General features: G+C 32.6%; 1 protein-coding gene across 3 annotated transcripts in view; it reads right to left on the bottom strand.

The window, feature by feature from the left end:
- Positions 1-24218, bottom strand: part of LOC116352236 (matrix metalloproteinase-2) — a 68332-nt gene that overhangs the window by 20235 nt on the left and 23879 nt on the right. Inside the window, exon 1 of one of the 3 annotated variants that reach the window (XM_031784664.1) lies at positions 12824-13727. The exons of the other annotated variants lie outside the window; for them this stretch is intronic. The gene's annotated coding sequence lies outside the window, so the exon portion shown is untranslated. Of the gene's footprint in view, positions 1-12823; positions 13728-24218 lie in introns of those variants that run through there. 3 annotated transcript variants of the gene reach the window in all.

Below are 24218 nucleotides of genomic sequence, written 5' to 3'. Positions count from 1 at the left end.
TGATTTTGTCGAGAAGACATCAAACCAGTCGGATGTAGGTAAAAAAGTAAAGGCTCTTTCACTCATCCACTCGTTCTCTCTCTCTCTCTTTCATACACACACAAACACACACCTTTCCTCTTTTTCACTCTCTTCCATTCATTTATGTGGCATTGCTTTAGCTGTACTCGACCATACGTGCTCGCCACTTCAGTTTTGATTAAGAGTTTTCAATAAACTGACGTCATCCCATTGTGTAAAATTGCCATTACTGTCCTGATGTTGTCGTTGTAGTGGATTTTTCCATTCATCATTTCATCACATCGACGCTACCAACGATGTGAATGATTCAAGGACTGACAGTGTACGCTTCACACTATTGTTTTCGATCAATAATGCTTTTTGCATCGGTAAACAGTACAATGCACATACATAAATCTTTATATGGCTGGAATATTTTTAGCTTCAATTTTATTTGTTCTATTATTAGCATTATTTGTGGTGTTATGTGGTGAAGAGTCAAGTGTGTCTTAATGAATATATCATTAGAATGGGCAGTTATTCTTTTCGCACTCTGATGTTGTATTGATTTATAACAAAAAAAAATCCGAACGGTCCGATTAAATAAAGATTTCCATACATGTTTTTACTGTTGATAATCATGCACACCGTGACTTGTTAGCGATAGAAAAGCAATGACATCCTTAGCATACACACACACTATTAGACATTTCGTCATTCCCTCGAGTCAACAATAGAAATTGCGTTTTGTGATCGCTAAATGTATGCGTTGGTTGTGAATTTGAATGGCGTGTTTCAATCCCACATTTGAAATTTCTCAAACCAACATTTTGATTCGGTTCCAGTCTCTTCAGTTATCATTCTTTTTTCTCTTCTTTTTCTTTTTGAGTTGTGTATACAATCCAAAATTTGGACTAATAACTATCTCGCCTGACTAGGCACCAAGCACCTTTTCTCTATGTATTCTACAGCCGATTTAATATAATCATATCGCGTGTTTGTATAGTTGTCAAGAGGTCGTATATATACCTATATATATTCATAACGAAATGTTGAAGCACACACGTCAAGTGTGGGTGGCAAGGAACAAAAAGGGAAAAAAACCATTTCCATAATCTATTTCTTATTGATTTTTATGCATTTCATCTTGTGTTTTTTCTCTTTCCTTCTCTTGCATTCAATACGTTTAAGTTCCATTGCAATGCTAAGCTGGGTGCGCGCGTGTAGCGCTCGTGAAGGTATTTACATAACATCCGGAAATTGCCGGCGCTCTATCACTTTGCTCAAGCACGGAATTCACAATACACATACAGTCTCAAAATCGTCTCTCTCTCTCTCTCTTCCTCGCTCGGTCTTTAGCCCTCTAGTTTTCTAGTCTTTGTCACTATCTTCTAGGGTTCATTGATTGCAACACTTATGTCAACAGTTACTTTGTACGACAGCCCATTTTCAAATGTTCATCGTACTTCCTTGGACTTGATACACATACACAAGTCAGTGCTCATATACTTGTAACTGGAATTTGCCAGCTTTTTTGCCCCTTTAATAATAATTTGATGTGACAAAAAATAAAGCGAGAAGAGAAGAAGAAAAAATACGACGAAGAAATGCCATTCAGTGTACTCATTGTTATCTTTCGTCAGGCATTTGCCGTCACATATTTGAAACTTTAACGTTTCATCTTTCGATTTTGGCGGCGCATCTCGTAAAAGTAGCGGCGACAGGATCATATGAGGAGCAAAACTTTATTTTTCATTTCGCAAAATCTTTTGCACAAACGGATATTATAGAAATATTTATAGTTTTACCGTTGAAAAATTCGTTGAGTACATTTTCAGTGCCATCGTCATTCATGCCATGATCTTATTCATTGTACTTGCATCGCGCCGTTGGTACTTCTTTCACGATTTATGGTCCACGATATATGATTTTCTTACATCTATATTTGATATAATCGACTGCATTTATGTCAAGTCGAAAATGTGTCATTTTTTTTGACTGACGTCGCCGCTAAATTTCAATTTAAAAACGATGAAAACTTTTTGGATTTTGCAACCCAAATTTTGTGCACTGCACACTTTATTACGAGCATAAATTTGAATCTAAACCTTGAATAGGATTGCCATTCGCATACTCTGCATTTTGAACGTATTTGCAATAAAACGAAACTGAGATGAGCTGTATGAAAATCAGTTTGTGATCGAAGACGTAAAAACTAGTATAGTAACAGTATTAACACAAAAAAAGCACGAACAAATTATAAAATCATCGAAATGGAAAATGATTTTGCGTCTGGAGATTTTTCATTTCTTTTCTGATAAGTCTCAGTTCCGTTGACTGCCGCCTTGATTTTATGTTCTTTATCGATTCACCGGTGCTGCGCAATTCGTGCTTATGAATCGATGGTAATTATCGACGCATGCAATTAAAGGAGACGATTCGATATCAAGAATGAAAGCAAATATAACGCTGTGGCGGTAGTGAAAATATGATCATTTAGCGGTCATCGAACTTATCGAATGAAACCAAAGAAAGGATATAAACTAGTGGGCAATGAAACATAATTAAATTATTTAATATACCAAATTCAATTGCAGCTGTACGCTCTAGCCATGCTGCAGAACAAAAGAGCCACCGATTTGTCAGTCCCCTTATTTTGTTCATCGTTTTCAATTACAATTTTCTTTCTCTGGCTGTAGTTTTCGGCAATTCACTTTTTTTTGGTTGGAAATGTGAAACTTAAATATCACACTTGTAATGCTTCGAAAGCCAAATGTCAACAAAAACAAATGGAATCCCCCCCGAACTTCGGCTAGTGTTGGTCTAAATGTGTGACTGGCTTTTGTTGGCTTTTCCATTGCCGTAAATACTTAACATTTCCAGACAAGAATTCATTCAATACGAAGACGCATACTCAACAAACTTCTTTCAAATTAGTTAAACCACATTGAAATTTGATTCACTGTCAGCAGTGCAAACTATTGTTCATCAATGTGAATTTTTATATGTAAACCTAAAAAGATATGGTTGAATATATTATCTGGTTGGATCAGGGTGGATTGAATTTTGGCACCCACCATGATGTCTATATTACAGTAAAACAAGTCCACAAAAGTCATGCAAACCAAATAAAATGTTCTCACATGAAATTTTACGGAAAATGTGAAGACGATAGAGAAATTTTTTTGAGGAATCTATCAAATGATTTCGGTTTAAAAAAGCCTGCATTGATTATCAATCGCATTCTAGTTCGGAATGTGCAATGTATGTTCTTCCATTATTTGAAAATAAATGAATCGAAAAAGAATGCTTTGGTGAAATGACATGATCACATTGATTTTCATCGAGATGAGAGTTATTATATTGCAGTAGTTCATTGAATGCGAACACACAATTATTTCATTCACACACTGTGTAATTGACAGAAGAAAATACGTCGAATTCACGTCGACCGTATAAAATGAAAGGAACCGTTTCAATGAGAAATAAAATATTTCACACAATTTTATCAATGTGCATTCGACATACTGATTTCAAGTATTTTTAAAAAAAGACGCTGGAAATTAGTTTTTGTACAGAGATCACTCTAAAAGTGTCAGAAGCAATAGTTTTTCAAAAATGGTATCGAATTATCGAAGCGTATATGGGTGCGTCTGAATGAAAAATGACGCATTGGCAACCATATTAACCACCGTGTCTCGATGTTTGTGTGTCCCTTTTATTTTCTTGGCATGTCCAAAATGGTGCAGCATGTCTTTTTGATGTGAAAAATGGCGAGTAATAATGGGCAGGAAATTCTTAATGGAGGTTAATGAGCAGTCTTTTATTCGATTATCGACAAAACATCATCGTTAATGTTGCCCGTATTTGAATGTTTGCCCAATCGAAAATGGCCCAAGTATTTTTGATTTTCTGGCTTTTATTTGCGATGATTTCGTTCATTTTTTATCACCATCAATTTTGCTGAGAGAGAAAGAGAGTGCGTACAATGTTGTGACGACGGGAATATTGATGACAGACAATGAATAAGAACATTTTGACTGTGCCATCACTAAAATAACAATAACAACAGCAACAGCACATGAAATGGAACATTTTATGGTCGACTATTAACATTATGTTTATGTTTTGTTTCAATCAGGAGGAATGAAAAAAAATGTCGACATCGACCATATACAATCCTAGCGAAGCTAAAATGATAATGGAATCCAGTTGGGAGTACGGGTATAAGATACGATTGTAAAACTGCAATTATTTACGAATCAAAAGTTATACGATAGCAGAATTAAAGTGCAATCCATTAAAGCATAACAAAAAAAAAATTAAAAAACTGAATGACGAATGGAATAGACTACAAATTGTTCGAAATGTTTTTTTTTTCTCTCCATCATTTTGTTCTGGTTTCATGCATACGGTCAGTGACAACAATATGGAATGGGATAGTAGAAATCGATGTTTGCACTTAAAAATAACATTTTTAAAATATGACACATACACATTAGCTGGAACACCTTCGCTCCCTTCGTTCATTCGAAATTCTGCTAAAATACATTACAATTTATGTTCTCCGACATAAATTACATCAATTTTGATGGCGATATGGAAATGAATTGTGAAATTAATTGAAGTTGAACGTTCAGTACATCACTTGTATTTCTATTGAGCATATGATTAGATTGTATTTGAACGTAACCAAATCAGTAAATTCAATCTTTGTTGATATTATTTCTCCGCCTTCAATTTCAATGAATTTCTGTTTTTTTTTTCGTTCTATTAATTTCCGTAGTACATTTACGAAGTGGCCTCCGATCGAAAAATCTTCTTTGATATATTAACAAATTATTATTCATCAGTCAAATTTACATTTTGATCTCTGATTGAATTTTCTCGAATTGTTTGAGTGTTGTGTACGGCCAAAATGAAATCAAGAAGGTACATGTAATAGATCGCTGAAATTATACAAAGAGTTTGTATATACATATATATTATGGGGAATATTTAATTGCAATTAAACGAAAATTTTATTAAATGAGCAATTTAAATAATAAAAAGGAAAGCGATGAGGCGCTACATCGTTTGGGAAAAGAGAAGAAAAAAGAGTACAGAAAGATAGGCAATATTCGGTATTATTAATGCTGATATTTTGTGTTGCAATAAACGTTACGTTCAAATGGTTCCACACATACACTATTGTGTGTGCGTGTTTGGCCCGATAATATGTTCAGTACGTACATTAATTTACTTAATTGATGAAAGAAATCTAAAGTGCATTTACTGGTTTTGGTTACATGCTTCAGCACCGATCTTACGCTACTGGCGCATTCTCGGTAATATTATTTAAATGAAAAGGAATGCTGAATGCAAAAAAATGCCACCATGTATAAAATACGACTAGATATGAACGAATATCGACTTGTTACTTGACGAATCAGTCACATACTTTGACTGAGATATTTAAATATGCACAGAAAATACCAACCAATCAAATAAATAGAGACACAGAGAAAAAAAGACAACCGTCTCTATTCTCAAATGAACTCACACCAATGTCACACTGGTGTTGCCGTATCATTACGACTTGTCATATTTTACTGTACGAATTATTTGTCAAGATAAAGTGTTTTCTAGTTTGTCTTACACTGTGCCAGCATTTCGGCTACGAACAATTCGCTTTATATTAATATTGTTATAAATAATAAAACGTAATCGAATAAAAGGGAAGCGAATATGAGTGTGAGTGTACATGCGACAACCGAATGAGATGAAATTACACTTCTAAGCGTCAGTTTGCATAGAATACTCATGTGTCTTGTCACAATTTATTTGAACTACTACGATCATTTCTCTTTCTTTCTATCGCTGTTTTCCATTACTTAGGAGCAAATCGAAAGAAAAAAAAATCACAATATAAAGTATTTATAGCATGCAAACAGACACATTCGCTCCGAACAACAACGTCAAATGAACGATTAATGTTCGAAAGAAATTTGATTGAAATTTCTCTTATGCGTTGCTCACGCTTTCATTAAAATTACTTGCGAGTTTTGTGTCACACATATGCCACTCTTGCCTCCTTCGAAATTCTTTTGCCATTGTCATCACATTCAATTTGTTGCTGGCGACTTTTGTTTTGTTGGGATCGAACAACACATACGATATCATCATCGTCATCGCCATCGTCGTCGTCTGTACATAATAATCTGTATGATGGAGCACGAAAATTCAATTTTGACTTTGCCATTACGTTTTGGACATTGTTTAATGTCGAAATATTTGGAACGCCACAAATGCACGTATTTAATATCAAAATACACATCCGTTGATTTTTTCCGGCTAGCTGCCATTCAACACAGCATGGCAAGTGTGTATGTAAGTGTGCGTGCATGCGTGTATGTATTTGTGTGTGTCTAAAGTATTTATAGATTGATTAGGATTTGATATCAATCTTTTGTATACATCTCATCTTCTACATATTTTATGACCTACTTTGATTCCGTGCAAATAGTTCCCAATTAGGGCTCAAATTGACTTTGTAAAGCATCATCCAAACGAAGCCATTTACTACCAAATAAAATTCACCACATTTAATGAATTCAAATATCAATTCATCAACGACAACTGTAACAATTAATGATAATTAATTCATTCATTACTACGTAATGGAACTTTATCACACAATCGAACCATTTTTCTTTTCAAGGAATTCGCATTTTGTTTTGTCTTTGACATTTTTCGTCTTAAAGTCTCCATTCAATGTCATTTTGAATATCCGCTAGCCAAAATAAAGATTTTTCACATTTGAAGGCGAATCCATTGAAAATTCACAAGAATAAAAAGATAAACATAGACTTTGAATACTTCAAAACTGGCTTGTGAAATTTCAAAAAAATTATAATATTTACCTTAAAATTTTTGATGAATTTATTAGAATTATAAATAGACAAGTTGAAAAAGACGGATACAAAATGTTCATTCGAACGTGTATGCATTTGTTCTGCAGTTCACTGTCCAAAACGATGTTGATTTAGTTCTTTGGCAAAAGTTATAGCAAAGTGATGATGATCGTAGCTTATGCTGTTGTACACGGATGAGCAAAAATGTTTCAGGTATTAAAGTTTTAATTGCTTCGTATTTATCGTAAAATGTGTGGCGTTGTAGTGATAATAATAATAGACGGCATTTGTTCACTAGCGCGAATTATAAAATATAATTCACATAAGAATTTCGTTTACACCATGCCTGTTATGCGATGAGCTATCAATGCATTGTTCATAAAACTATATGTAGCGCATAGTTTACAACATTTAGATAAAATCGCTGTGCAACACTTATGTCGACGACGAAACTATTGAATCGCTTTGAAATTGACAAAACAACGGAATTTTGGGGGCGTTTTCTTCTAATCAGCTTCTCTCTTTCTCTCGCTCTCTCTCTCTCTCACATTTGACTGTTTCATCTGTTTGCAACTGTGATTATTGCTTATGACTTTCATAATAACGGTTATGACTACTGCAATTCATGCTAAATATTCATTAACGCGTTAAAGGATTAAATTTGACACCGAACATATTACATTTGAAACACTGCACATTCGTGTATTATTTAGATATGAACATGCTTACGTTCAAATCGCTAGTTTATCATGCAATGAACATATTGCCGACAAAATGCCGACTTTTTTCGCCATCGAAATTGCAGTTTGAGTAAAAACCATTTCAAATTTGCAGAGCCATATATCCAATTCGTTTAGATTGATAGTGCATTGTCTCTCACGTCGAAAAAAGCTCTATTTTCATTTGGTAAGACAGACTTTTAATTATTTAGCTTTTCTGATCTAATTGCTGATGCGATTTATCAATGTAAAAAGCGAGGTGCACGAAAATGTGAATATTCAGTGAACAAGTGTTCCGAATTTCACAGATAAATTTCAATCGATGACGATTGTAAGCAATCCTGAACAGATGTTTGCATATGTTTTTTTTGGTGATATAGTGTGCCGTTTGATAATTGCCTAATTGAGTTTGATCTTTTCGATATTTGGGTGTGCGAGAGAGTTTTTATCGTCTTCTATCCCTTTCCTGATCACTCGATATGCTTGTGTTTGTGTGAACAGACGAGAACAAATTACAAATCTAACATATTATCGCATGCATATTACATAAAATTCTCCGAAAACATGATGTTAATGAGTGGAACAATTTTTGAGCTAACTTTATTTTGTCGTTTGGGAGAGGAGCAATTCGTGTGTGCTCTTTCGCTTTTATTTTTTCATATGTATTTGGTATGAGTCTAGCAAACTTGAATACTCAGTTTACCAGATTCTCATTAAGATAATGCTTTCCGTGTTCATCTCCTGAATTTTTTACATAATTGTCTGTTTGGCATTTCTTACATTTAATATTCACATACATATGGAGACTTATGGTGCACACACACACACAAACACGCGCTTATATCAACATCATTGCATCTTCTCATGCTGCTGCTGTTGTTGTTGTTATAACACACCAAAACTGCGCTTAACAAACAGTTGGCAGTTTCAAACAATGAATCATTAGTAACAATTTTCAAAATATTTGTACGGCGTCTTCAATTATTTATACGATTTGCTGTGTTTGTGTGTGTGGTGCATATAGAACTCATCTCAACTCGTTGCTTTCGATGTGTGCCATTGCCTGTTGTCTTTTGCATTCTATTACCAGTTCGCTTTGCGCGAAAATGAGCGAAGGGCACATGAGGCGACGAGTTCAACAAAAACTATATGCCACAAGGTTGAGCCATTCTTGTATCATTGTCATTCCAATGCAATTCAAAGTGACTGCAGATTTTCACTTCTGACACATAACAACCAATTGCACCATTTCCTTTGCTCTCACCAATTTTCACCGTTTCTGCTACAGTCACGCGCACATATGCATATATATATGCAATGACACAATGAATTATTCAAAAAAAAAGAAGAGGAAGAAAAAGAACTGCAAACTTTATAATTGTCTTGAAGCTTGCAGATCCTGTACATTTAGCAATTTCGGTTTGTTTGATGGCATTTTGAACAAAAGTTGAATGATATGGCATATTCAAACACCACAAAACTAAAAATTTCCAACACACAACACCAACTGCCAACACCACAGTGTACCACCAGTGCCAGTTAAGTTCAGTGTAAGTAATTTTGTTAAAATAAATTCCGATGGTTTCCAGGCTAAATTCACTTGAACTTTGTATTCTTATTGAGGATTTCTCAATTAAATTCCCAGTAGCCGGGTTAAAATCTTAATGGTTAAATGTTGCTCTGATTTAAAATTGTTTTTGTATCGAAAATTTGTTACTTTCATATGAATATGAACATGATTAGAAAATTCTGTCCCATATCAAATGTGCACCGAATCAAAACAACCGATTCGTTTGCACCTTTCCTCTACATGCACACATATGTGATGGGTATAATTAAAAATGACATATCATAATTCAAGTTGCAGAAGCTAGCTAATTTGCGTTTGTTGCGTTCACCAGTGTATGTGTACGAATAGATGTACTGGCCTTTGAAAGCAACACTAAAAAAAGCACGGAACGAAAAAAGCTGACTTAGAACAAGACAGTGGATAAAAAGTGTGTATGTATGGCAGCGATGTAATTCAAATATGTGATATGTCAGAGGAGTTTGGTACTGCTGACGCCGTCATAAATGCACACAATGCTGCATGATTTCCATATGAACGCTGAAGTATTCATCTTGAGTACGTTCTCCAAATGATTTTTAATTTTTCTTATTCAAACTTACGGTTTCGCACTCTTTGGCACGTAATCTACTTACTTTTACTGTTGTATGCTTTTCACATGTTTGTATGTTCAACGTCCTTCATTTGTATTCTGCCAATTATTAGTGGCATTTCTGTTGAATTTTTCTTTGACGCAGAAAAGATGGTTTTTCGTTGTAAACGTTGATTATGTGATGTATGCATGTAATACAACGAACGAAGAGAAATCGTGAAAATAGCTTTGCTGAAGAAGCAGATTAATTGTTAATATTAGACCAAGGCAACAATAAATTATCCAAAAATGGATGGAAAAAAACTAGCTGCGTAGTCCGTATCCTTTTCATCATCATCATCATCATCATCATTTATGATTCGAATGAAAAATGCGCAAAAAATTCATATAATTTATTATTTTTCTGGTCTATTTTCGGAATTATTCCGCAGCAATTGAAAGCATCTAGACATTTTTAATTGAACATCATTATGATGTTATTTTTCCATTATAATTATAAGCTTGAAAATCACATACTTATTGAAAGTAAATCTTCTGTACGTTTGTGTGCGTAACGGTGAATGCGGAATATTCGTTTGCCAATTTGACTGATTTGATTTTTGATTTTGATTGTAGAGCACATTCACCTCTTTTCTGCAAGCACCGTTGTTAATTAAAAATAAGGAGATAATTGACCAAATGATTGTCCAGGTTTGACGATAAATAAAATGTCAAGCATATTGGCATTTTGATCGAAAACATATTAACTAAACACTTTTACACATATTCGCAGATGGCATAAGTAAAAAAACGACACCGAAAAATTTAAATTCGACGCTTGGATGAATGCATTTTACAACAGAAACTGCATAGCAAACACACGCATACATAAATCCTACAAAAACACATGACTGTCTATATTATTAAATCAAATTCAATGCCCAATTCGATTCTTTTTTAACTTTCAAACATCAATTTACAGTTGAATTTCCTTCAATCATTTGATTTGCTATTCCATCACTCCGTCGCTCCCTCAAAATATATCCACTCCTCCGGATATTTATATGGAAGCGAGAGGGTGTGCGTGAGCGCAATTTTTCGCCTGTTCATACACTCTGATTGTATGGTTCTGCTATTGATATAGTGCCGAATGTCTAATATTCGTAAAGAATTGACATTTAGATGGTGGCCCAATCAAATGGAAAATTAATAAATAATTTAATTTGTATTTGATTTTTGTGCATGCTCTTTTTTTCGATTCGTAATCGAATTTCATCACTTTTCGGCATGACATGGAGTGGTATATGTGTGTATGTGTGCATATTCGTTTGGATTATTCGCTTATGGATATGCTCTCTTTTTTTTTGGTATTTTCCACTTTTTCGTCCGGGGTGTCGAGATCTTAGCGCACATGATTCGTGTCTCAGATTGTAATTGACGAAATTGAGCGCAAAGATAAAGTCTACGAAGCATCCATAGAGTCTTGTAAAAAGGTCTTTCGGTTGTCGTGCACGGTATTTTTCAAGCATACATGTGATTTATCAACAATCATTCTCATATTCAAATGTTGGTTTTGATTGTGCGAAAAAAATCTTTAACATATATATTTCTACTAGATCAGTTTTTGTTTAAAAAAAAGTCGAACAGATAATATTTCTATTTATTGATATAAATATGGTATAAATACAGCCAAAAGCGACCGAATCAATAATTTGAACTTTCATTGATAGAAAACATATTCATGCATATTCCGAATAAAAATGTCATATTAAGAACATCGATTTTGCATAATAATTAAATTTCGAAATGTCGAAATGGTTTAAAAATCAATGTACGGACAATATTTTTGTTAATCACAAAAAATGCTAGAGATGCATGAAAGAATTTTATATGAATAATTTTTTTTCATCCACAAATAATATTGGTTATCAAGTTATAATTTTATTTATTTTTAAGTTTCATTTGAATTTCGTTGAATGTTCTGGATCGAAGACACGCGAGTGGTATCATCAAAATTCGCTTTTAATAATTTAAATATTCATTGCGGTTGTTTTATCAAATTCAATTCAAATTTCGTTTAACTTTTGCTTCCAACAGTTGAAAATATTCAGAGAAAAAGAACGCAAACAAAACTATAACAATAACACTGGAATAAATATATACATGAATCAAAACAGGATCCAAAACTATGCATTATTCAATTCGATTCATTCGCAGAATTAGACGGAATTCATTACAGTCTTACGCTTAACAAATAATTTAATTGCTTTATTATTGTTCAATGTGGTTGTTATTTTATTCATTTCTTTATATTTACAAAAGAAATACGTTCATGGGTATTTGTCATTGCTTCGAATAATGAACAAACGTTGTTAAAAAGAGTGAGCAAACAAACTGTTTATATTTTAATGATTTATTAAATGAAAACCCGCATAACTGAATAAATGCGGGTTCGACAACAGTAATAAAAGCAAAAAAACATGAAAAATTTAATTGATTTAAAATAATGAAAGTGGCGCTTTCCACATGTCCCAAGAATTAAGTTTAACTAAATTTCAATAAATAAAACTCAACATTCATTTGATCCATTCACGCTTCAACCTATCATACCCAATCGATCATTCGGCATTGCAATTGAATGGCTTCTCACACAAGTTACACTTGTTTGATTTCAATAATGCTCACGCATCCATACGTAAAAATCAACATTGATCATTTTCTTTTTGTTTGTACGAAGAAAAAAAAACGTAATACATTTTTTTCGTTATTCAAAAAAAAAAATCTTCAAATTCCACATTGAAATGGAACCCAAACGCTACGACATTAAATGTACTATCAATCATGAAGCATTATGCTGCTTGGTGATTCAACATGTATGAATAATATGTATATATTTTAGGTAAAATTGCACTCGAAAAAAGCGCATACTTCACAACAAAATTATGTTATATACCAAATGACTTTTGAAATGTACAATCTTTTACACCGAGAACACGAAAGCGAACAATAAATAAACAAAAAAAAACGAACGAACGAACAAAAAACATCATGACAAAGAAATGGTGAAATTTACCTTGGTTAAGGGGATGCTTGGTAGAATGTAAAAATTGCAAGGTGCACGAATTGCTCTGGATTCTCGGTAATGCTTTTTTGACACCATTAGAGGCAAAAATAAATGTTAGCATCATTTTGTTTTATGTGTTTGTTGAATGTTACTGCTTGCATAAAATCAAACAATGCAATCGCTATCGCACTGGTGCACGGTTGCCCTTCATTCTCTGCATCTGATCACATGCTATGATGCATTTTCCATTGGTTAACCCCTGTTGTTTTGACCAATTTCTCATAATATTTTCGGCTTTCAAGACAATGGTTTCAAGACATTGTCGTCAAATTGGGTCCCGCATTCTTGTCATTTCCTCTCATCAGTTTGCCACCCACTTCATGCTCATGGTGATACATTCTACTCTTTTAATTTTTCCAGCAATGTGAACTGCAATGTAGAATTTTGTAGCTGACATGCAAGCCGCTTCGTAAACAAACTGATTGATCGACTCCAATCATTTCGATATTTTAATTAATTTTCTATTGTGATAAACTGTGCGTTTCTTGGACGAATTTTTTATGGTATATAACATACACAAATTTCTTAATTCAATGGACTTATTTCGCTTTATTTTAACCATAATGTTTTTTAAGAATTTTTTTAATGACAACACTTTGAAAAAAAAATTTAATAAAAATATTATAAGCCCAAAAAATTGATTTAAAGTACAACTTTGATAAAAAAAAATATAAAGAAAACTTCTCTTAATACTTTGTCAAAATATGTTTGCAGGACATTTTCAGTATGTGGCTCAGTTTAAGTGTTGTAATTATTTATTTGTATGACTTACGACTGTGCACAGAGCTCGATGTTTACTGGAAAACTGTTAAGCACAGACTGGACTGAATTCAATGTTGCCGCACTATTTGAACGATGCCAAGACGGCGAATGGTTTGGTGTCTGCCCGCATGCAAAAGCACATCAGATCCGAACATGCATACACACACAAATAAATACATGCACACACTCCGACAGTCGTACGACAATTTACCACATTTGTACGCTTACGCAACATCAATACAAGTGAACTACAACGCGATTGAACCGTTTGTTTTAAATGGAAAATCAACGGCAAAACCGAGCATTGATTGTGTATTGGAGAGAATCATACTTTCCATCCACACCGAAAATAAAATAAAAAATGTTTATCGCACCGAATTTTTCATATTCATTGTGGTTATGCATTGAAAATGCAATTCGCTTCCGTTTCGATTTTATGAAAATTCATTATCATTGCGATGCGGTATGGTAATAGTTTGGCGGAATAAAGATTCTATCACATTAAATACATTCACTTCCATTCGAGATTGTGTTTGCGCGTGTATACAAATGATTTTTCCCTTTCGAATGGATATGTGCATATCAACGTGAATTCACTACGACTGTTCACAAAGAAGTATCATACAATCTCGGATTTTAATCCTGCAGCTCAGGATTCATATGTTTGAAAAACGGATCAGTGATTTTTTTTTTCGTTTGGACTTACGAATTATTACAGGGTTGCCCGAACAAATTTATTATTATTATTTTTGAAAAAAACTTTCAAATGACAGATCACTTTTGTAATAACTTTTGTAAATTTCTTTATGGTTTGATATTTTTCTTCATTCTAAGATCAAAATTCGGAAATCTTTATTGTTAAAACCACAATTTAATTATAAGGGATATACATATTATTCAAAAAAGTTTAAAAACACAAGAATGAATGGATAAATCCCATAATAATGAAGGTAAATTCTATTGAAGAAATTGAATCAGGTTTTCAAGAATGTTCAAAAGTAAAAAATTATTTGAAATAATCCATAGAATAGCTGTAACGAAACCAATATTGTTATTGAATAAGATGTTCACATGAAAATTTAATGAGAAATAAATCGCAAAATGTTCGGAAATACTGGAATGTATGTTGACAAAATGATTATTCACAGAAATCAATTCGATTTAATTATAATTAACTAACTTGGAAGCTTTCTATTTTATGGCATAATTTATAGTTAAAAAAAGATCAAAATCTTCATATATTATTATTCTTTTCATTTTCGAAAATTGAATCATCAACAAATTGAAAGGGTTCACTTGATTTATATTTCAAATATATAAGCAATTACATTTGTTTTTTTTTATAACGATTCACTCCCAGTTCAGCTCGTTTAAACTTTTAAATCGATGGGGATGACGAGGATCGAAAGTTCGCTAAAAGTATGATAATATTCATTCCAAAAGTACTGACAAAAAGGTTAAAATGATATAATTTATCGAAGTTTTTTATTATTAGTTGTCGTTAATTCATTCTCAGAAAGGGAAATCGTATGAAAAAACATCAAATCAAATGTCCTAAACAAACGAGAAAAATGTAAAAGAAGTGAATGATAGATAAAGAGAGAAAGACTATATGTGATTGAGTGTATACAGTGCAGAGTATATGAATTGCCGTCGCTACGCCCACTGATATTATTGACCCCCCAATTAACATCTCTTTAATTTTGTGATAAATGTTAATAAATGACAAAAACACACACACACAAACGCGCGCGCGCACACAAAACCCGTCGTAAATAAACGCTCTTTAAGTTGGACTATCTCCTGTCAATGAACAAACAAACATTCGTATATTATGGATGTGGTACATCGGCCAATTGTGATGAGATTGGGGCATTGTTCTATAGTGTGACGCATCAATAGACACATGCATATTCTCTCACAGAGAATGTTGTAATTAAAAATGCCATTTTCGAGAGCGGCCAGGTTGTCCACAATACCTTCCTTTCCAACCCGATAAATGTATTGAATCAATGGAAACACGGCCATCTTCGGCATAGATTCAAGTACACCCAAACTGAATTTCGATCATTTACGATAGACGTCGAACACACGTTTGTCATCTTTTTCATCATGGTAATCGTCATATGACGACATCATTATTAAACAACAACGATATCATCCACAGTGAAATGTTTTACTTTTAAATAAATGCTTTTGGACGAGTTAAGTGTTTTGATAAGAGGTCATTTCAAATCACTCTTGGGACCATTGATAATCATTTAAATCGAACTTGTGACCAGTTTCAATTGAAAACATGCGAACAAAGTTCATGCGAAACAAATATTGTGTTTTTGTGACGTGAGCATTTGAAGCGTAAAAGTCCGATTTATTATCCGATGTGTGACGGTCTGGCTGATCTATAGTGCAAGAATGTTTTCAATCGCCACCAGATGCGACTAATTAAATCATTAGCTCTCTATTAATAGAGCTTCTATTTATATGATAGTAGTGATGGATTCATTTTCGTGCTCCATTCCATTATGAGTTTATTTGCAGCCGCTCTGATTTCGTACCAATCAATTCAATTACCGATTTTAACCTTTTATACATCAAACACAGTCACACCAAATTCAAATTGCGCTTGCCGAACACTTTTAAATTCAATTATTAAATGAATATGTAAATAAGCTGCTGAATAAAAAACACATAGAGATTTCCATGTCTATATGTGTGTATAGACGTCTCATACGTATTGGAGTCCCTTTTTTTGCTATTAATTTATATTACATATTTACATAAAATTTCAGTTACTTTTTCGATCTACAAATTTTCCAAATTTAGTCACACATTTTTTATCCAACAAATTATCAGAAGCTAAATTTCAATTGATATGAAAAAAACGGGGCGGATCACACATGCACACACACACACACATCTGTTTGTTTTTGACTTGACTTCAAAGCTAAACCCAACTCTTGTCGCGTGTTCATTTAACCCAAGGGAATTATTCTTATCACACCGTCACCAAATCGAATCGAATCGAAACGATGAGCCAAAGATATAGGGGGCATATCAGGATTGTGTCATCGACAGAAAATTAAAAAAAAAAATACAAATTCACAACAAAAATTTAATTTGCTTGCAGCTGACTTGATTTAATGGGTTAAAATTTTCATTTGATTTCGATTGGATCATTTGATCATACAACTAAAAACGATACTCTTTTCAGTTTGTTGAAAATCAATTACATTCTATATTCATTTGATATTATCAAACATGTTGTTTTGTTTTCGATAAATTTCCAATTGCCAATCACATTCGCACCTGTTTGATTAACATAAACAGCGGGAAATGCTTGAATAAAATTAATTAAACGATAGTTTCTCAGGATATTTGTCGCCCTTCCATCGGAAAAGTGTCGTCATTTTAATTTGACGCATACAGTGTGGAAAATGAAAGCTTTTGTTATTAAGCTATTGGAATAGTTTGTTGATTGTTTTTAGCATATTCGTTTAAACAACAATGTGACACCTTCATTTTGAATTTTTGATTACAAATGCGTTTCGATTTACATTGCACTGGTATTTCGTTGTTCGCTTCCTTTTCGGTACGAGAATAATTGAAGCGAACACACAAAATGATGCTCAGTGATATGCGATAAGGCTTGAAGTTAGGCTAGAATAAAGGAACGCGTGTTTTACCAACTCTAAAAAAATTGACATACCAACCGAAAAATTAACAGCTCTCAACAAAACTTTCCAACTCCAAAAATGATAATATAAGGATACTTTTGCAGAAAGTTTTTTTTTTTGAAATCAACTACATCCAAGAATGGAGTTAAAATAACGAATTTCATTTTTTTTATGTATTTGTTCTGTCTGAACTTGTCTCTATTAGTTAAATGTGTAATATTATCTCTTCATTTATCAAGTTCTAGAGAATTTTTCGTTCGCAATCGCCATTTAATTGAAGTACAATAGTTACGAAAAAAATTATGGTTTCTAGCCAAGCGCTTTTATTGAAGAATCCATATCAATATTTTGACTGAAATCTTAAGATTTTGCTACATTACAAACGAAATATGATATTCAAACGAAAGAAAAGTATAAGCGTATCTTATATACAACAATTAGTAACATGGTGAGTGAAACAAACAATATAATATTTGTTTTCATTCGATGGACCACAAACATAATGGATATTGTGCAATATCGAATAGCATTCTCACAATGATCGTGGATATTCGGTTTCTATATAATAATTTATAGATTTTATTGTTTTATTTTGCGAAGAAGAAAAACGTGTTGAGCTTTTTAGTCGTACCAGATTTTATACATAAAATATTGCATATTCTCGGGCGTTTTTAATAGTTGAAATCGAATTAATTCAACTACCAACTAACAACAGCGCTTGTGTTTTGTGTAAAACAAAAATGTGAACACACTTCAAATGTAATTTGTATGCACAAAAAGATGAGAAAAAAAATGTATCAACTTATGTTTATTGATAACACTTGAACGCAACTAAGATGTACCGTTTCCTGAAGCATTTTATACTGGAATCTAAGCGTTATCAAAGCATATTTTTTAAATAAAAAGAAAAGTGATTCACGTCGACATAATTGACCGCACTAGTGAAGTTTTTGAATGAATAGAAATATGAAAGGTTTCATTTTCGAAAAATCGAATGGATATTTGTTATGAGTCATGGCGGTCCACGAACACCGTTTGTTCGTTCGTAGAAAATGAAATGTTCGGATTGTTCATTCGTAATTATTAATGAAAATACAAAATGTAAATCGGCAAAATCGTGAAAAATAAGCAAACATTTGACTCAGTTACATTGAGAATCTATTTCCATCATCGAAAAATTATTAATTCTAAAAGACTGTAAAGTGTGACCAAAATGAATTGTACATGGAAAAAATGTTTTAAAGTATATTCTGATTGATTTGATTTGTTTATCAAATAAATATAAAAATTGAAATCGTTTGATTTGATGTACACTATTCAAATAAATCAAATCATTTGATGTGATTTAAAATATACACGTCCATCCAAATAAAATCAAATGATTTAATTGTTTTGAATTGTGTATTTCAAATCATGATTTTTGCCATGATTTGTTGATTTTGCAAATCATTTGATTTCAAATCTGAAAGCCCTGATTTCCATTAATAACGGTAAAATATTCTACGAACAATTAGTCGAGGTGCCATTATGTAAGTTCAGCGTAGTTCTTGGATTACTGACCAGAAAACTGAGCCAAATATTTTCAGAATTATTTCTACAGGACTATGTATTAAAACATGCGAGTCTAGCTCTCTGAATTTTCGTTAGATCTTTCAGATGTTGCTTGTATGTCAAAGCTTGTTTTTAACTTTAAAAACTTCGACTTTGGGAACTGTCCAATATTTTTACCTTAAAATCAAATCGGGCTGTTTTTGAAAGAAACATTGGTTTCCAAATGGTTCAAAGCAATGGAGGATGGTCAGCTCTTTAGCAATACTATACTGCTTTTAAAAGCGGCATTATAAATATATCTCAGTATGGCTGGTATGGCTTCTCATAGAGCATACTCATAACATGAGTGACTCAAATTTTAGTATGAATTCCAGTAACGAAAGACATAATTAAAGTGAAAATTGAGCAAATATCGAAATTGCCTATGAATTTATTTTTAAATATAACTTTTGAATTCTCTTTATTTAAATGTCGTTAAAGATGTGCACATCCAAATGACCCTTAAAATATTTCCCCTTTGAATAGTTCAATACCAGATATATGGATTCAAACACATATGTGACGAGAATCGGAAAAGACTTTTTTGCCAGCCCAATATCATTTCGAAGCTAACTATATAAATTAATTTCCGCTATGTGAAATGCTCAATTTCGAATTTATTCCTGATTTGAACCAGGTAAAGTTTCCGGAGGCTTTTTGTTACGGAAAACTGTTGTCTGCTGTTTGTGATGCACTATATCTCATTTGCCTTGAAGTTAAAACACAACACTTTTATCTCATTCATATAATATATAAAATTTATTTTTGTTTTTGCTGTCTCGCAGCGAGACTCTCGCTATCATTGTTGTTCATAAATGGAAGATGGTCATAGCCTGTAAATGCATTTTGATGTTTATATGAACCAGTCCAGTCCAATTAAGCAATGAGCTCCGATTTAGCACCATTTTCTATTTTCGAAAATATTGTATGTATGTGCATTTGGTTGTGTATTATTATATCTCATCTCATACGTCCTCCGACCTCCGACCACCGTATACATCCGGCAATGCTTGTGTAATGTCTGTCAAACACCATTCGAAAAATCCAGTGCAAAATGATATTTGAAACTACAACGTCATCGTCATCACTATCGCTCATTTGAAAATAAATTTTCTCTGAGTGCATTTTATAATTTTCTCCTGGTTTTTATTTCGTGCCATTGTGTTTCCATGTCATGTTGCAATCCATTTCAACGATCGAATTAATGTGGTCGATTGTTATCAAATTACATTTATTTCCATTGCTCATTGCACATTGTTAGCTTGCATATTGTGTAGGCTTTTTATTCAATATTTCTTTTTTTTATCTGTATAAATAGCATATATTTTATGAGCTCACGTACATAACACAAGAGGAATTGTGCTCGCGCATTTAGCCCAATTCAACTTGATTCTTTCGCATACACTTAGTTCGTCCACCTTTACATTTTCAGTAATCAAATTACATTGTTAACAGAGATAAAGAGGATGGAGAATAAATAATAAAAAAACAGATGCATAATCAACTTTGCCACTTCACAATTCACAGAAATATTTCGTTGGCATTCTGACAATCCGATTCTGAGTATATGTCTAAAGAATATTCTTAAATAAAAACCGTTTAGTCTGTAATATGTTCGTTTTATGGGACATTTTGTTTAGAAGTATACATTTTTTTTATTGTTATGTTGAAGTTTGATCAGAAAACACCTTGACATTGTGCACCGTGAATCCATTTAATTTAAATCTGAAACATTTGATAGTTCATTTCTATTAATCAAAATGACAATTTCAATATATGTTTTTTATATATAAAACGGTAGTACTTTGTTTTCAAATTCATTTTGAAAATGCACAATTTTGGGATGCAATAACATTTATTATTTATCTAGCCGATTCGATTACATATATACATTGCAAATATATCGTTTGGGTCAGATGTGGTTTGAATCTTTTTGGTGTTGTGATCGAGGCGAAAAGGATTTTATTTTTTCATTTAAAAAAATTTAATTATCGTACCATTGTGATTTTATGGTACTGTTGCTGAGAGTAAGACTGATTACAGGTGCATAACTTTAATCCGATGATAAAAACTCGAGAGCATTTAGTTATTGAATTGGTTCGCAACAGATTCGATAAACGTCAAATTCGTCAATATTGTTTCGATTTCGTTCAAAATTTATTGAGCATTAAAGCAACATTTCCAATCAGACTGTTATTATATATATGAAAGCAATATAAAGTGATATACATATGGACAAAAAAAAGGATCACATGATGCTTTTTTGATTGGCAAATTTTATTGAACTAGACAGATTTTGGCAGTTTTGACACAAATTACTTTTGCAGCTGCCACAATTTGCCTTCTCTCTAACAAGACGAAGAAAAAGAAGAAGCGACAACACGTTGCAAACAATGCTAAATCTATACATAAAATTACGTATAAAATTTTAAACCGAAAATCGAATTTTCAATAAATTAAACATCAGAATGTCCGATTCAATTCAACAATTTCAGAAATAAAAATAAAAACATGAAGTTACAAGTTAAAATTGTTTTAAGTTTCTTGTTTAAATCAAAACGAACAAACAAAATTACATATGAAAAATTGAAGCGATAATTTGATGACGAACAACTACTATACATTTGAATCACGTGTCATGTCTGCACAACCGTTTACTTTAAATTCACTCAAATTCATATTGTATTCGAGCAGAAAATGCAATTCGATTCATGCGTTTCATAACTCGTGTGGCAAAGAGTAAATACACAATCAATATAAACAGGGAAAATAGCATCTGTAACTGATGTGAATCATTGTGAAAATGTTAAACAATGGCATCTCTCTTACATCAAAATCAGCAACATTCAAAACAATTTTCGATTCTCTTGTTTGTGTGCTACTGACTGGGCTTATGTACCACTTTTTGTTTCTCTTATGGATAACATAGAATGATACTATTTTGAAATGACCACCATCTTTAGTGAAACCCGTAACAAGGCGACAATCAAATAATTAAAATCTTCAAACTTTAGTTTTTCCATGTAGATTTTATTTTATTTTTCCTGGCTGGAGATCAATGGAACACAAATTCAATTCGCTTTCTTCTTGAGCTGAACAATTAAATAGTTGAACGGTGAAACAAAAAATAAAAAAGATTTCAGTTTACTTGTAATTCAAGGTATTAAATAACCAAGAAGCACACGGTGGTTTGAAAATGTTTGTGATGTACAATGAACAGGTCGCTTTTCCAATCACTTCTTCGTATTCATAATGCGTGGGTTTCAGCATAAATATAATATAAAAGGCCGTACACGTGCCTTTCGATAGAGAAGACACGTGAACGCCAAGAACAAAAACAGCAATAACTTTCTTTTATGTTGATTTCAAACAACATTTTATGCTTGTGCATTATTTCATATATTTATATCTTAAACTATTCAATGTAATCATTTGAAAAGCTTCATTAAATGATGCTATTGAAACACGTGACATCTTCACTCTTCATATAGTAGCACTAATAGTAATTAGTAAGAAACGAATTACATACACTTATCGCATCTCTCGTTTAACCGTACTTACAAATGGGATAGATCTATAGAAAATATCGTTTAAGTCAATCATTTGGTCGATATGACGCCACGGGTTTATGTTATAGGTTGAAAAACAATATATTTCTTAGACTAATTGATACACAATCGATGGAACGTAGATTTTGAACTTAAAGCGTCAATTATTAGAGAAATAAATATACCACAAAAATCCACAGAAAGAGAAAGAGAGAGAGAAAAAGACGGTCAATGATAAGACTATGCATGGATATTAATGGTGTTTCGTCGAACGGCTGTACTTTCTTGTTGAAAATTAATTTTTTTTCCATTTTTGCATTTTCAATGTTCACATTTTATTGAATCCATCTTATTTCTTCCACGCTCTCATTTTACACATTGGCTCTCTTCTTTCTTTATGCCATTCTACTGCTTCCTCATATTTAATTGAATGAAGGGGAAATTCTATTTAGAAATCCACATCAAAGCTCAATTTACTTCCAATAGACGAATTCATTTCTGACATAAATCAATTTGCGTGGCATGTTTTAAGTGCACGATTGATGTGAGTACTCTCACATTTCGCGATTCGTTGCTATCGATATTCAGCAATAGCTACATACTAATTGCATCTAATTGCTTTTCTTACAATTTTTGTTCGTGTTCCAAAATAACATCTCACCACTACGCTTTCTTCAGAGTAAAATCGTGGTTCATATGAATATTTGGCCATATTGGCCACTGTTTCGAAAGAATATGAGAAGGATGTTAAAAGTACAATTATTTTTAATATTCAATATAAATATCAATATGTAAGAAACCTTATTGGGACCTGTTTTTCTTCATTTCGATGCTTGAACGATGCGAAGTCAAATGATGTTTGAATGTACATTTTTGAAAATAAAAGGTATTTCAAAGAAAATTTGTTTAATGTTTCATCGGATGAAATGTTATCATGGTGGTTTCAGGCAAATTTATTTTCGGATTGCACAAAAAAGAGCCAATGATCGTAAATAAATAAATGTGCCTTAAATGGCTTAAATAAATTCATAGAGCAACAAAACCAATGCCCGTTTCGGTTGAACATATGTTGAATAAGGAATAGAATCAGCACTCTCTTTTTTCATCCTGTTTTTGTTTCCTCCATAATTTTTGCCATGTTTTGCGGTTGTAAAACTTTCACATTGCATGTAGATTTCTGCTTGATTCAAACTTTCCATACAATTTAGAAAATTTATATGTTATCCATTCAGCTGTTCAAGCGTGCAACCGCATGCGATATCGAAAACAAATTCCATGTAGATTTCAAATTTTACTCTCTAAAGCTTTACTACAACAACAACAAAAAAAAAACGCGTGACATTATTTTGTAAGAATTTTTTTTCAAGCTTCGTATATTCCATTTCATATAACTATGATTAATCACAATGGTCTTCATAAGAGCACATTTGGATAACAGGGCTGCAGTGTATTCTCTCCTTTTTTTGTCAAACCAACGTATCTAACACAGAGAAAACACGATGAAGATAGTGTCTGGCAAATCTTTAATATGAATAAGAGGGGTGTTTGAGTGTTTACAAAGAGGTCCCTCACGTGCTGATGTATTTCGACACACAAACTCTTTTAATCAGAATAAATTCCATACTGTTTAGATACAATTTTTTTCTTGACACTGGCTAAACTCGGTGAAGTGTATAAAAATCATATTCATTTTGTCTGTTTGATTGACCGACACACCATCAACAAGATATATATTCTATTTTTTTATGATAAAATTGCTGTACACATAGA

The sequence above is a fragment of the Contarinia nasturtii genome, unplaced genomic scaffold (genome assembly GCF_009176525.2).
Source record: "Contarinia nasturtii isolate CC-2019 unplaced genomic scaffold, AAFC_CNas_1.1 Cnas_scaffold_187, whole genome shotgun sequence".
Lineage (NCBI taxonomy): Eukaryota > Metazoa > Arthropoda > Insecta > Diptera > Cecidomyiidae > Contarinia > Contarinia nasturtii.
The sequence above is the reverse complement of the archived record's forward strand: the minus strand, read 5'-3'. Positions and strand labels throughout refer to the sequence as shown.